The sequence below is a fragment of the Trachurus japonicus genome, unplaced genomic scaffold (assembly GCF_045865225.1).
Source record: "Trachurus japonicus isolate A0001 unplaced genomic scaffold, Traja_1.0 AP030642.1".
Taxonomy (NCBI): domain Eukaryota; kingdom Metazoa; phylum Chordata; class Actinopteri; order Carangiformes; family Carangidae; genus Trachurus; species Trachurus japonicus.
This window is the reverse complement of record NW_028220775.1, coordinates 68,922-83,897: the sequence shown is the minus strand read 5'-3', so window position 1 is coordinate 83,897 and position 14,976 is coordinate 68,922.

Sequence of the window (14,976 nt, the reverse complement as noted above, 5' to 3'; positions counted from 1 at the left end):
GAGAGCTTCCACAAGAAAACTGAGCTCATTGTGAAAGAGAAGGACAAAGAGATCTCCGGTGTTAGAAGTGAAAACATGACACTGGTGACAATGAACGAGGAGTGCAGGCTGGAACTCCTGGACATGAGGACCAAGCTGCAGAAATGCGAGTCTGACTGCGAGGACAAAACCAACGCCCTGCAGCAGATGACTAGCAAGGAGAAGAACATAGTAGATCAGCTCCAAACTCTGCAGGAGAACTGCAAGGTAATTGGACTCCTCATGAAAGAGAAAGACAGAAAGATCTCCGGTTTTATACATGAAAACATCGAACTAGTGAGAATAAAGCAACAGTGCATGCAGGAACTCAAGGTCCTAATGACCATGTTTACAGTAAGAAATCCAGCCAGAGTCAACGACCTGCAGCAAAGACTTTCTCAGGAGACGACAGAGAAAGAGGAGCTGCACAGAACGACAGTGGACATGGAGGAGAGTTGGCTTAAAAAGGAGAGATCCTGGTTGTTATGGAGCAGACGAATGGAGGAGGACATGGAGAGACTGGCTACCGAAAAGACAGAGCTGCAGGAACTGGCCTGCAAAACCGACAAGGAGAAGGCAAACATTAAGAAGCATGAGGAAAAGAGGCTCAAAGAGGAGCTGAAGGAGCAGAAGAAGCAGGAGAAGAAAGAAAGGGAAGAGATAGAGAAGAGGGAGAGGAGAGAAAGAGAAGAGCAAGACAGGAAAGAAAGAAAGGAGAGAAAGAAAATCGAGAAGAGGGAAAAGAAAGAAAGGAAAGAACAAGAGAAAAGAGAAAGAGAGGAGCGACAGAGGAGAGGAAGAGAAAGGACAGTGGAGGAATAGAAACCCTTCCTCCCTTTACCCTCCATCCCCTGCCACCTGAACTCCTCCTCTCCTGCTAGAAATGAATGGATTCAGTGTCAAGATTGGGTTTTCTCCAGGAAGTCTGGTTTCTCCCCCCTATTTTGTTAAAAAAAAAAAAAAAAAAAAATCATCAATTGTTCTTGATAACATACATGAATGAATCAATCTATGTATCTTAAAGGGACAACGAGGAGTTTTGGAAAAGCGAAGTGTTTCCACACTACATTTATGAGCCTCCGCACCGTGAAATTCTTTGACCGGCGCAAGACAGACTCATGTTTTCATTCATCAAGAATTAAAGTCAGAGGTTGGAAGACGATCACATACCGTCGTAGTTCCCACCATAAACGGAGATTCATACGGCGGCGTTATTCTCATGACTCGCCACGAAACCGAAAGTAAAGAAACGCTGGTCGGCTCGCCCAGCATTTCCACCACCACTAATAATAACAAAATAACCATAGAGACAAAACCATAGATTCATCTAAAATGGACCATTAATGAGTGTGGGTAACGTAGATTCATCCACATTAATATCAGACTTTTTTATTGTCACAGAATTTTTCGTTCTGCCGACGGATAAACTCCTCGTTGTCCCTTTAAATCAGCAACAACTGAATGAATAATGACACAAATCCAGAAGCATTTGAAAAAAGTAGAGAAGATATCCCACCGAAAGCAACTGGACTTGGTTATTTGTCTAGAAGACGTTTCACCTCTCATCCAAGAGGCTTCATCAGTCCATGTAGCATCTGACCAGGCTGGGACTGGTCCAACTATCTGGTGTGGAGACTCACTATTTAACCTCTTGTGTGGGCGTTCACAAGGGTGATGATGTCACTGGTTCCCTTCTGTGCTCCAAGTGCCAACACACAACAGCACAAAGTCCAGTTGCTTTCCATTCAAATTCCTTTGAGATACTATGACCTGGACAAATGAGAATATGCACAGGCCTACTAAATGAATGGATTCAGTGTCAAGATTGGGTCTTCTCCAGGAAGTCTGGTTTCTCCCATCTATTTCGGAGAAAAAAAAAAAAAACATCTGTTCATTTTGTTGTTCTTGATAACATACATAAAATAATACATTTACGTATGTTAAATTCCTTCCTGTTGGGTTGAGGTCATGATGTCAACATATGTGAACCAAGAATTTCCTAGAATTTCAATACGGTCCTCTGTCCGACTTCGTCACTTGGATCCTAAATATTTCCCCCCTCCCCTTTCCCCTTACAATTATTACTATTACTTTATTTCTCTCTCTTTCCCCCCTCTCTATTTCTTCTTCTCTATTTCCTCTCTCTTATATATATTAAATATTAAATGACATGATTGTTCAATGCGTGTAGTTGTATTTTTCTGTATTTCTATGTTATTTAGTTTAGTTTAATAAGTTTATTTTTACCAGAGAAAATGTACAAAATAACATTAGTCTCATATGTGCATATATACACCCGCTCACATCAGGTACAAAACATATTTCAGGACAGAAGGGAATAGGAACATACAGTTATTAAAATACTTCATACTTTGACAAAGTTAAAAATAATTTTGTTCTAAGATTAATGCTGACATGACTGGTTTATTAGGATCCAGTTTTTGACTTCCCGAGAAAAAAGTGTTGAAGTCTGTACAAAGTTTTAGATGAGTTGGGAGATTGTTCCATGATCTGATCATGAGCTTTAAAAGAAAAAGCAGATAGAGCAAAGGCAGAGCTACGCTTAGGGATGTTACAATCTCCACTTGAGGCAGATCTTGAGGTTCTGATAGTCGAGTTTAACAAAGGGAGGAGCAACATTATGGATTGTTTTGTACACTAAATTATCAAAGCTAAGCATTTTATATTTCCTCAAGGGATAGTTCAACATTTTGGCAAATTAGCCCATTGCCATAATCCCTATAGTGCAAGCTATTTTAGAACGGCGGACGATTGTTCAGCTAGTGGGGCGGATTAGCTCAATATTTTACACCAATCGTTCACTTTGTGCGATAGACTGGCGACCTGTCCAGGGTGTACCCCGCCTCTCGCCCAAAGTCAGCTGAGATAGGCTCCAGCTCACCCGTGACCCTAGTGCAGGATAAGCGGTATAGAAAATGAATGAATGATGAATGAATAAATGAACGTTCACTTTGTGATAAAAGCATGAAATTTGGTGGATGTGTTGGTGAATATGTTTAAAACAAATCTGGATATTGGGCCACCTCAAAAGCGCCCCCTAGTGGCCGTGGCAGCCATTTGTTATGCAAATAAATGAATGATGAATATAAACTGCCCTTTTAATAACACCAACTGGTGATGTATTGTATATTGTTGGAAAGCCTGATTAGCCTTTACGAGGTACAGCTTGTAAGGATCGTGCACTCACGGAATGAGCAATGGGGCTAAAAATGTGGGTAGCGCTCCCCAAAAATGTGCATCCCCTGTAATATAAAGAAATGTGTGTTACTCAACAGGTGACTCTTCTTTAAGACATGCTGATACAGGAATACCCACATGGTTGTGCGTAATTACGCAGCAGAGCACAGACAGGGACTAGTCTGCTTGTCTAGCCTCTACCTGCTCTTTTTACTAAACTTAACCAACTCCTGTCTTCATTGCCAAAGCCCAACCAGTGCAAAATCTTTTGGGGGGAAAATATATGCATATACAGCCTCCTCATGGATCTCCTATGCCACTCTCTCTCCCTCTCCTGTGTTGAGGGATGTCATAGGAAAATGTGAGACACCACCTTGCACCCTACACATGATGAGCCATGGGGTTACATGCTGCTATTCAGACATGCCGCTATTTCGACATTGACTTCTAATTGTCGGAATAGCGGCATTAACATTATTTTTTAAGCATCCCACTATTCCGAAATTTTTTTTTTTCATTGTCGGAGTAGCGGCACTTTACTATTTTTCAAACATTCCGCTTTTCCGACATTGATTGATTACGTTATAGTCAGACGTGTCCTTCTGATTTATTTTTATTTTTTCATCTGAGACACTGTTTCTCATACACAAATACATAGGCCTATTAGAGAAGAAAAAACAAACCCTCCAAGTTTAAAAACACACAGCACACAGCAGCGCACACTGATCTGCAGCTACTGAGACTGTTATTATTCTGTCACCTGAGTTTATCCTGCTGCTTTACATCGTTTTAACATAGGTAAAAGAAGAAAAAAAGATTGTCTGGAATAAAGGGGCAGATTACATAAGATTATTCTTTTTTCTGCTCCCTTTTGTTGAGATTTGGGAGGTTTTTGCCTGATTTATTGCCCGATGCCATGTATCTAGCTTTCTCTCCCCCCACTCCGCCTGTTGTCTTCGTTGTCACTTTGTTGTCGCTCCACAGAGCGCACATGGCTAATTAATATGCACGTGCTGACCATATGGTTGTCTAGGCATTCCGGGACGGAGGTGTGTTCACGTGCGCAACTGCGCACCATTCTTGGATCCAGTTATCAAAGTTGAGGTGCAGAGTTGTGCACGCACAGTTTGATAGATCTGAAAAAGGTGTAAATATTTTGGGATGTCTTTTCACCGTAGGCCTAAGCAAAAAATTTAGTAGCAGCAGTTTTACACTGCTTACTTACAGTTTTGATAAATGAGGCCCCAGGCCCTGAGCCCAGAGCCCAGACGCTCACAGCTGCAGCTCCGCGGGCTCATCCGCGGCGCTGTCCGTGGTGCTGAAGGTGACAGGTTGACTTGACAAACAAACTGCAGCATAGTTCTGTTTGTTTATCATGTGTGTCAGTTTTGTTTGTGACTTGATAGTTGAGTTGTTGAGATTAAGAACATCACTCCCTCATCAAACCAGTGATAGACATGCTGAAAAGAAAAGAGAGAGAGAGACGCGCCTGGGTATCGCAGCTGTAAAAAAATAAAAAATAAAAAAAAAATAAAAAAGACGTGTCGGAATAGCGGTATCAAAAAGTGTCGGACTACCGGCATGTCTAGATAGAGGGATGTCGTAATAGCGGGATGTCTAAATAGTGACATGTCGGAATAGCGGGATGTCTGAATAGCGGGCGGACCCCGAGCCATGGACCAGTGACCCAGTTCCAGAACAAAACAAACTTTTACCTACTCAGCAGAGTGCCTTTTCATCACCTGGAACTCCAGTGAGAAATCACATGGGAAGGGAGCTCCTGATGGAGTAGGTGGTGCTGTAAAAGCGCATTGCGGATACAGCAGTCAAAAGAGGCACTGACCTGCAAACAGCAATGGAGCTGTACAACTTCCTGAGGGATCAACCCTCTAGCATCAACTACTATTGGATATCAGAGGAAACCATTGCTAAGTACAATGAATCAGTCCCCAAAAATGTCCCATAGGCACGTAAAAAAAATTCACCAAGTGAGTGAAGTGGCAGCTGCAATGCAGTGGAGGGAAATTTCATGCTTCTGTGCAAGACCTGCTATCTGCAACTGCTATGCTCCATCGGCCTGGAAAACTTCCCTCAACATCTACCGAATGTCAGCAGGATCTGAAAGGTAAGTTCATCCTGGTCAAAAGATTGACTTTTTTCCCCACCAGCTGCCAAACCCCCGGCAGTACTGCCAGCTAGATGACACAGTGCTAGTACTGGCACTGTACTTGATGGCTGCATTAATGGCTGCCACGTCCGAGTGACGCCACCAACCCAGGATGCAGACTGTTACCTGAACAGGAAGCTCTTTTAAAGCAGAAGTAAGTGATATATTTGTGTTAATATAAGTCTTAAATAGTTGTATCTTCCGACAGCAATCACTTACATAGAGTGTTTGGTCTGAAACACGGGTCTGTCAGTCACTCTGCTCTGCTCTGAGCCGAAGAGAAAATATTTATCGTATCCTACAGTTTTTATCCAATGAGGAGAGAGAACGGCATGCAGGGCTGTGTGTGCAGCCAAGGAACGCCGTGAATGTGGCGACGTAGGGACGAGGACTGTTATGGTGCGTTCAAGGAAACTCGTATTTTTCCGACCGTGAAGTGGTACCAGTTCGATCTGGTACGAGTTCACGGGTCAGAAGTTACGAGTGGCCGTTATAGTGACTTTCACCGGTAAAACAGGTCGGAAAAACACGAGTGTGTTGCCTGGAACGCTACAAAGTCGTAAGTTGTGACTTGAAGCTGTAATTTACGATTTCAAAAGCCTGCCTGGAACGCAGCATTAGCGAAAACGACCGGACCACTTACTTCTGCTTTAATCTGTTCATTTCAAGCTGTGTAAGTTTCTTGATGTATTTATTGGTTTCCCTGGGTCAGCACATGATGCACACAGCCCCCCTCTATTACCAGCAAAGGTACCCTCCACCAGGCTACTGCATCATTGGTGATGGAGGCTACCCCTGCCTCCGACAGCCCATCATGAGGCCGTAGCGTCAGCCTCACCATCAACCATCTCTCTTTGCGCACGGGAGCGCTACAGTGCGTCCTTTCTGCCTGAGGCCATCAGACTTTATAACACATGTAGTCTCCAGACCTGGGCAGTCTAGCTGACCATATTTTTAATGAATGATTGTTGTGTGTGTGCCGGTGTTGGGACTTCAACCCACATGTTCTCAAACAAAGGGCCATAAAACCAGCTGGGGACAAGGAATGCGCGCCAGCAGACAACGCCCGTTAAATCACACCTAGGTGTGATTCCACCCAGACGTTCAAACTCTGGCCTCCCATTGGTCAGTACCTGGGGGGAACCCTAGGGATCCCCGTGACGTCACCTAAGGTTTAAATGCTGCGGCGACGCGCAGCCCCATGCTTTTTCCCAGGTAACGAAGTGCTGCAAGGAGCTCCGGCTTCACGCAACCAAGTTACTAAAGGGGGCGCACCAAACGTTTGGACTCAATACCTAGGCCGCAGTTCTGAGCTTGCTGGACAAGTAAACTGCCTCAACTTTCATCTGAAACACCTGGATCCTGGGGAGACCTCCGAGCAATTGCCGCTCCCTCTCCCCCACATCTGCTGCAGTCGTGAAGGTCGCCTTTCTTCACGCGCCGACGCCGGACTCCGCCGAGGATTCCGCCTCATCAGAGTTAACTCAGCTGGCCCTCCTTTCTGCCACCCTTCCAGAGGACGACCAGTTTTATTCCGCTGTGGGACGCTACAGCAGCCCCAGGCCATCAGGTCGACGGACCTCATCAGCACTGGGAAGCACGCTTCAGTAAGAGAGCTTTTGTCTGGGCAGCGACTAGAATTAAGCGTGATTTTATTAGGACCTCCGCGTCCTGTTATGTTGATTGTGATTTTGCTGTATGTTTACTAGTTGTATTAACTAGAGTGGTCGATCGATGTTTACTAGTTATATTAACTAGGTCTTAGTCACGTGCTGAACGCAATTCTCCGTATCCGCGTCAGAAGACCAGTGAAGATATCAGAGTGCAGCTCTTTTATTCTCACTGTGGTAGTTGGATACCGATTGGGTTCAGCCCTGACTAATATAACCGATCGCCCCCTTTTAGCCGCCGTTCTCCCTCTTCTCTCTCTCCTTTTTCCTCTCTACTAACTCACACACACGTGCGCAGCCGCGCACCCACACACACACCCACACACATATACCTGCCTATGTAACACAACGGGCCGCCATAAGGGACTCCGCCCCAAACACGCGTCCCAACACGAGAGTTTGTATCAGAGTGATCGGTGTGAGCGACGTGACTGTGATCATTGTGTGTGGACCTGAGGAACACGTGGAAACAGCCACATCGTGTCCATTGTCTCACTCGAACGAGCGCGCCGTCCGTGACGCCATCCGACGTCACTCGACGCCCTCTGACGTCACTCGACGTCTCTCCTCCCCCTCTTAGGCTACACACACACACACACACACACACACACACACACACACACACACACAGCCTATATACACACACACACACACACATCATACGCTCATTCTAAGCCATTGAGAGTGTATGTTTGCTGAACTGTTTATTCCTTTGAATTACCTGAACTTGAGTGTGTACTATTAGATGATTTTAGTAATAAATGTCCTTGAACTCAAGTAGTTGTTCTGTGGTTGTTTGTGTACATGCTATTGTGACGCTAAAGCTGGTTATCAGGGTCTGTGCTCGACTTTACGCCTTCGTATTTAATTGATTATTCTATTCTATAAGAGATTCCTATAATCGAGACTGATTGTTTGGTCATTGATCCCTGATTTCAGGGTGGTGCCCCGCAGTTATTATTAATTAATTCACTTTAATTAATAATACAACTATTCTTTTTTTTTCTAGTAATTATTAGTCAATACCGCTAATCCTAACTTTATTAATTTATCAATTAAACTCAATAATTAATAAATTAGTTGACCTGCTTATTGATTATTAATGCTTAATAATTATTGTCAATCACCAAACTCCTATGCAAATCCCCAACATAAATGACGCCCCGTGTGAGGCCTTGATAAACCAGCAAAGCTTCTTTCGTCACAAATTTTGTACACAAATAACACTGAACTGTACAGCTGAATCTGCTTTAACAGCATTCTTCAGCGCCCACCCTCTAGAGTGGATGTGTCATAGTACTGCCAAGTAAAACTAGTGGTAATTGGTGAACAGTCACAGTGTGTGATAAGGAGTAGTAGATTGTATTTACGAATAGCACTTACTAACAGTTGGAAGTTATCCAACTGTGGGGGAAATTAACACGGTAACACGACTATTGCTCACTGAGGTGCTAAACCACCAATTACATTTAAGGGTTGTAATTGTGAGCAATTAGTAGAAACCTATAGGTTTGTAAGTCACAGGTTTACTCTCACCTGTGCATCAGCAACAGCTTACAACATAACGTTTTTGTTGGCTTTTTTTTTTTTTCTTCTCTTTTTTTTTTTTTCTTCTTTCGCCAACACAGTTGACCCACAGGTGTAAACCCTCACTGCGCAATGAGTAACCAGGGTCACCGCGCACAAGGAGCAGAAGCTCCCCAAAGTCAATGCGACGCAGCCCTGCAGGATGCGGTCGCTGGACTCATCCGTCTCTCCATAGATGACAGAGAGAGACTGAATAGCTACCGCCTCGACACGTGCGAAGAAAAGCTTGAGGAACTTATTAGCTATGTTAATGATCCTACTGGGAAGCCGCAGCGCACCATCCCAGACATTTTGGGTCAAATTGCCCTGCTTTATCAGCGCAAAGCCGAAGTTCAGGCACGAGAAGCCCAAGAAGAACTCGCCTATTTGCGAAGTGAGAAGTCCCGCCTGGAACAGGAGGTCCAGGACAAAGAGAACGAAATTGTACAGGTAAGTTGTGCACCAGCTTCAGACCCTGAACCGCCAGTAAGCTCACAAGCTTACGCCCCTGAGAGATCTGCCACGGAGCCGGCAGAGTACCCACGTGGGTACGACTCAGACGTTCAGGCTCATGATCAAAGGTCCAGTCTGACCCGTGGGCAGGGACGTGACCTCCAGCCGACACTTGAGCCAGCCTGGTCAGGCAGGCAAACCGCGTCAGACACACAACGGTGGGAGGGCCCCCAGCCCTGGGAACCATTCTCTCCAAACTACCCCACAGCCGCGAGTCAAAGGACATTTGGGCCCACTAGGTTGCCAGAGCCGTACCCTGGAGACTACCAATACAGTAACCCCCAGGGATACACAGCTTCAGGCAACGCGAGAGCCATGGTGAGCTACCAACCGCCATCGACATCCTTTTATGGGGACCCAGGAGTCCCCCCATACAGCAGTGCCCCCCCGTCTGCACGCAATCGTACTTCCTTGCGCTTTGACGATCCAGTCACTTCGTCGCAATGGAGAGAGTATCATCCTCCGACCCACCAGGGTGCTGGTGCCTTTGATCCTCGTGATCCTTACCACCATCAAGTCGTTCCTTCTCGACGGTATAGAGACGACCGTGACCTCACCTCAGAGGACTCAGACTACGGCTTCTCCAATGAACGAGGCTTAAGGACTCGTCAACTTGAATCCCTTGCTGGGGATATTGAGCGCTTCGACCCAGGGGACCCCGAGGCTAGTGTTGATGACTACCTCCGGGAGGTTGAACGCTGCTTGCTTGATCTTCCTCGCCCCTCCACACGAGAGAAACTTAAGCTTATCTGGAAAACCACATCCAGAAGCGTCCATGTGTTCATGGAATCTCTCCCTCCGGCAACCAGGGACACTTATTCAGCTCTTTGTCGAGCTCTGAGGGAAGAGTACTCCCTCTACAATGATCCCACCGCTGCCACCATGGGTGCCTACGCAGTCACCCAAAAGAAGACAGAACCTCCGAGGGAATACTACCGACGCTTGCAGGTAGCCTTTTTCCGAGGCCGCCACGCACCAGGGTTAGAAGAAGACCAGGCTTTCAAATCTCTATTCGTCCGCAATCTCCACGATCTGGTTAGGTATGATGTCTCACTAATGTACAGGACCCACAATCCCCCATGAAAGAAATCCGCAAACATGCACAGATGGTGTGGGAATTGCGTCAGGAGACGGGTTGGAAACCCCCAGGTCTCCAACCCGAAGCCAGGGTCCTGGGGATACAGGTGACAGAAGACACCGACTTGACACTTGAGGGCAGCGAAATCCCTCAGAACAGAGCCGCCAGGCAAGCAGCCTCGGACGGCCGCCAGGGTGGTTGGCAAAACCACAGAAGAGATCAGCCAGGTAAATCAGCCCAGCGTAACTTCCTCCCGCAGGGGGGAGGATACAACAAGAACGCTACGCGAGAAGGTAAGTATGACCGGAGGAACCAAGGTCACCAAGGGAGTGACCGCCAGGTGTCGGAACTGACACACCTTCTACATGCATGCTTAACCGAAGTAATGCGTAAGATAAAGCCACTTTGTCAGGTGGTATCTGACCCTTTGAGGGGGTCAAACGCAGAACCCCTGCCAGCGTAACTAAGCCAGGAACTCTTCCCCGCTGGTTAATAAAGTCTACTTTGTGAGCTGGGGAAAGGGGGGGGTAGAGGACATAACCTACGCACGCGTAGTCAGATTTGATGCAAGAGTCTTAGTGCAGGCAGAATCCCGCCCTACTTGGTCCCGTGGACCACGGTAGAGCAGATTCTTAGGCGCTGCCACTACCACGACCGTACAGCCCTCCCAAGTACACCTAGTAGATAACCTTGGCAGTGCTATCCCAATTTCAGTCTATCCACAAGGTTCAGAACAGGAGTTTATTTTAAGCTTACCAGCTATTGAACAGCTATAAACTGAAATTGGTTTTGAATGTCGGGTTCTGGGAAAAGAGACACTCAACAACACAAACACACCACTGGCCAATTCACCCCAAGGGGTGAAAGAGAGGCCTACTAACCCCTTTTATTAACAAATGTTCTCTTTTCCTCTTTTTCAATTCTTAGATGTGTTTTGCTTTCGTTTTGTTTTCTTCTACTGTTATTACATGATAGAGGTGATGATGTGTTGTAACATGTGATAACATAGTTGCTAAGAGTTGCTAGTAGTTAAGACGTCCTGCCCAGACGTGCCTCTGCATAAATGCCCAGACACTAGCCTCTTAACCAGTGCTACATGAACTGTTTGAACTGTTGGACTGTTAAAGACTTTCTCCGCAGGAAACATGCGGATTATTCAGCCCTTCTGTTGCTCCAAAGACTGGACTCTAACCCACTCTTCGGACCAAAGGGGGGATGTTGGGACTTCAACCCACATGTTCTCAAACAAAGGGCCATAAAACCAGCTGGGGACAAGGAATGCGCGCCAGCAGACAACGCCCGTTAAATCACACCTAGGTGTGATTCCACCCAGACGTTCAAACTCTGGCCTCCCATTGGTCAGTACCTGGGGGGAACCCCAGGGATCCCCGTGACGTCACCTAAGGTTTAAATGCTGCGGCGACGCGCAGCCCCATGCTTTTTCCCAGGTAACGAAGTGCTGCAAGGAGCTCCGGCTTCACGCAACCAAGTTACTAAAGGGGGCGCACCAAACGTTTGGACTCAATACCTAGGCCGCAGTTCTGAGCTTGCTGGACAAGTAAACTGCCTCAACTTTCATCTGAAACACCTGGATCCTGGGGAGACCTCCGAGCAATTGCCGCTCCCTCTCCCCCACATCTGCTGCAGTCGTGAAGGTCGCCTTTCTTCACGCGCCGACGCCGGACTCCGCCGAGGATTCCGCCTCATCAGAGTTAACTCAGCTGGCCCTCCTTTCTGCCACCCTTCCAGAGGACGACCAGTTTTATTCCGCTGTGGGACGCTACAGCAGCCCCAGGCCATCAGGTCGACGGACCTCATCAGCACTGGGAAGCACGCTTCAGTAAGAGAGCTTTTGTCTGGGCAGCGACTAGAATTAAGCGTGATTTTATTAGGACCTCCGCGTCCTGTTATGTTGATTGTGATTTTGCTGTATGTTTACTAGTTGTATTAACTAGAGTGGTCGATCGATGTTTACTAGTTATATTAACTAGGTCTTAGTCACGTGCTGAACGCAATTCTCCGTATCCGCGTCAGAAGACCAGTGAAGATATCAGAGTGCAGCTCTTTTATTCTCACTGTGGTAGTTGGATACCGATTGGGTTCAGCCCTGACTAATATAACCGATCGCCCCCTTTTAGCCGCCGTTCTCCCTCTTCTCTCTCTCCTTTTTCCTCTCTACTAACTCACACACACGTGCGCAGCCGCGCACCCACACACACACCCACACACATATACCTGCCTATGTAACACAACGGGCCGCCATAAGGGACTCCGCCCCAAACACGCGTCCCAACACGAGAGTTTGTATCAGAGTGATCGGTGTGAGCGACGTGACTGTGATCATTGTGTGTGGACCTGAGGAACACGTGGAAACAGCCACATCGTGTCCATTGTCTCACTCGAACGAGCGCGCCGTCCGTGACGCCATCCGACGTCACTCGACGCCCTCTGACGTCACTCGACGTCTCTCCTCCCCCTCTTAGGCTACACACACACACACACACACACACACACACACACACACACACACAGCCTATATACACACACACACACACACATCATACGCTCATTCTAAGCCATTGAGAGTGTATGTTTGCTGAACTGTTTATTCCTTTGAATTACCTGAACTTGAGTGTGTACTATTAGATGATTTTAGTAATAAATGTCCTTGAACTCAAGTAGTTGTTCTGTGGTTGTTTGTGTACATGCTATTGTGACGCTAAAGCTGGTTATCAGGGTCTGTGCTCGACTTTACGCCTTCGTATTTAATTGATTATTCTATTCTATAAGAGATTCCTATAATCGAGACTGATTGTTTGGTCATTGATCCCTGATTTCAGGGTGGTGCCCCGCAGTTATTATTAATTAATTCACTTTAATTAATAATACAACTATTCTTTTTTTTTCTAGTAATTATTAGTCAATACCGCTAATCCTAACTTTATTAATTTATCAATTAAACTCAATAATTAATAAATTAGTTGACCTGCTTATTGATTATTAATGCTTAATAATTATTGTCAATCACCAAACTCCTATGCAAATCCCCAACACCGGGAATATTTATTTGTCTATTTTTATATTGTGTATTTGTTTTTATTGTTGTGTGCTGCTGGGACAAACAAAGTTCCCTCCTTCGGGATTAATAAAGTTAATTCAATTCAATTCAATCCAATTCCAGGTCCGCTACAACGGTCACCTGTCCAAAGCCAGATGTGTCGTGGAGAGAGCCTTTGGCATCCTGAAGACGAGGTGGAGGTCCGTCTTCCTGAAGGCGCTGGAGGTGGACGTCCTCTCCTCTATGTCCCAGAGGTCATCGCCTGCTGCATCATCCTGCACAACATCTGCCTCAGCAACAGGGACGTACTGGAGCCAGACGATGCAGATGTGGAGGGAGCAGCAGGGACGTACTGGAGCCAGACGATGCAGATGTGGAGGGAGCAGCAGGGACCATCCAGAAAGCAGGAGAGGCATTGGTAGTGATGTCATTGTTTGCGTTTCTTACTGTTTTCACTACAGATAATTTGACAGATTTCTTGGGAATTGTGTCTGTTTTGAGACAAGTCTTCTTTTGGCTTTGAGTGGAGCTAAAGTGTTTAAACTTAGCATTACAAAGAGGGCTGTCGTCTTGATCATAGTACTCTATGCCTTTGGAGCTAATGACAGCCTCTTTAATAGCTGCCACTGGAAAACCAACATCGCCACAGTAGTCTTCCAGTGTGGAAGTGTAGCATTTGTCTAAGTTCAATTTTTGTTTTAACCGTTTAATTTCTGCCTCCATTGTTTCGCTCTGTCTTGCCCAGCTGATTTTTTCATAATGGAATGCGTCAATTTGTGCTCTAAGGTTTTTTATTTCTTCTGATTGAAGTCTTTTTGAACTTTGGATGTTCTCCAAAGTACGTTCTCCCTCTGCTATCATCTTTAAATCATTGCGTCGGAGCAAATATAAAATCGCTGCAGGGAGATCGCGAAATTTACTTTTAGATTTTAATGCGACGCCTTTTGTTGAATACCAGTGAAGAATTTCACTGTTTTCCCATTTTAAACTTACGCCAAGATCACGCAGACGGACTAAAGTCTCATAGACTTGCAAACCAACTGTGTCCATTATCTGTTCATCTATTTCTACACTCGAACATCCCTGTCGTAGTGAGTTGTGAGTTGAAACCTTTCCCCCCATCGGATTTCTACGGTCTCCGATCTATCAGTGGATATGTCGATCCGTTCTATACCATGTGTCTATATGTGATGTGAATTTAAACTTTCCCTGAATCTTTTGTCACAACTGTAAATTTGCACTTACCACAGAAGCTGTCGGTAGACACAAAGGAATTCAAACCTCATTGTTTGATCCGCCGGAATTGACTTTTTCTCGCCTTTCTGCTTGCTGCAATCACGAGATCACGTCGGGGTCACCAAACTGTTGGGACTTTGCATGGAGATACCATTTGCATCTGGAGACCTTTGATCATCAGGGGGTCTTTTCATACTATGACAATGAATCACCTACACCTTTGTACTTCTCGCACTGAGACACTTGAGTGATTAGAGACAGTCATCAAATGGTGAAACTCTAACAAAGATAATTGATTAAATCACTCTGGGCCGTAAAGTATACCCCTGCAGCCCCCGCGAGGCGGGGGGGCCCCGCATGCTGTGGGGGCCCCGCCCCCGCCCGTTAAGCCGAGTTTCCACCGAATCAACGGTCCTTTTTTTTTTTTACACCACAACATGGTTCAAGTCATGATAACCTCTGTATTTTGGCC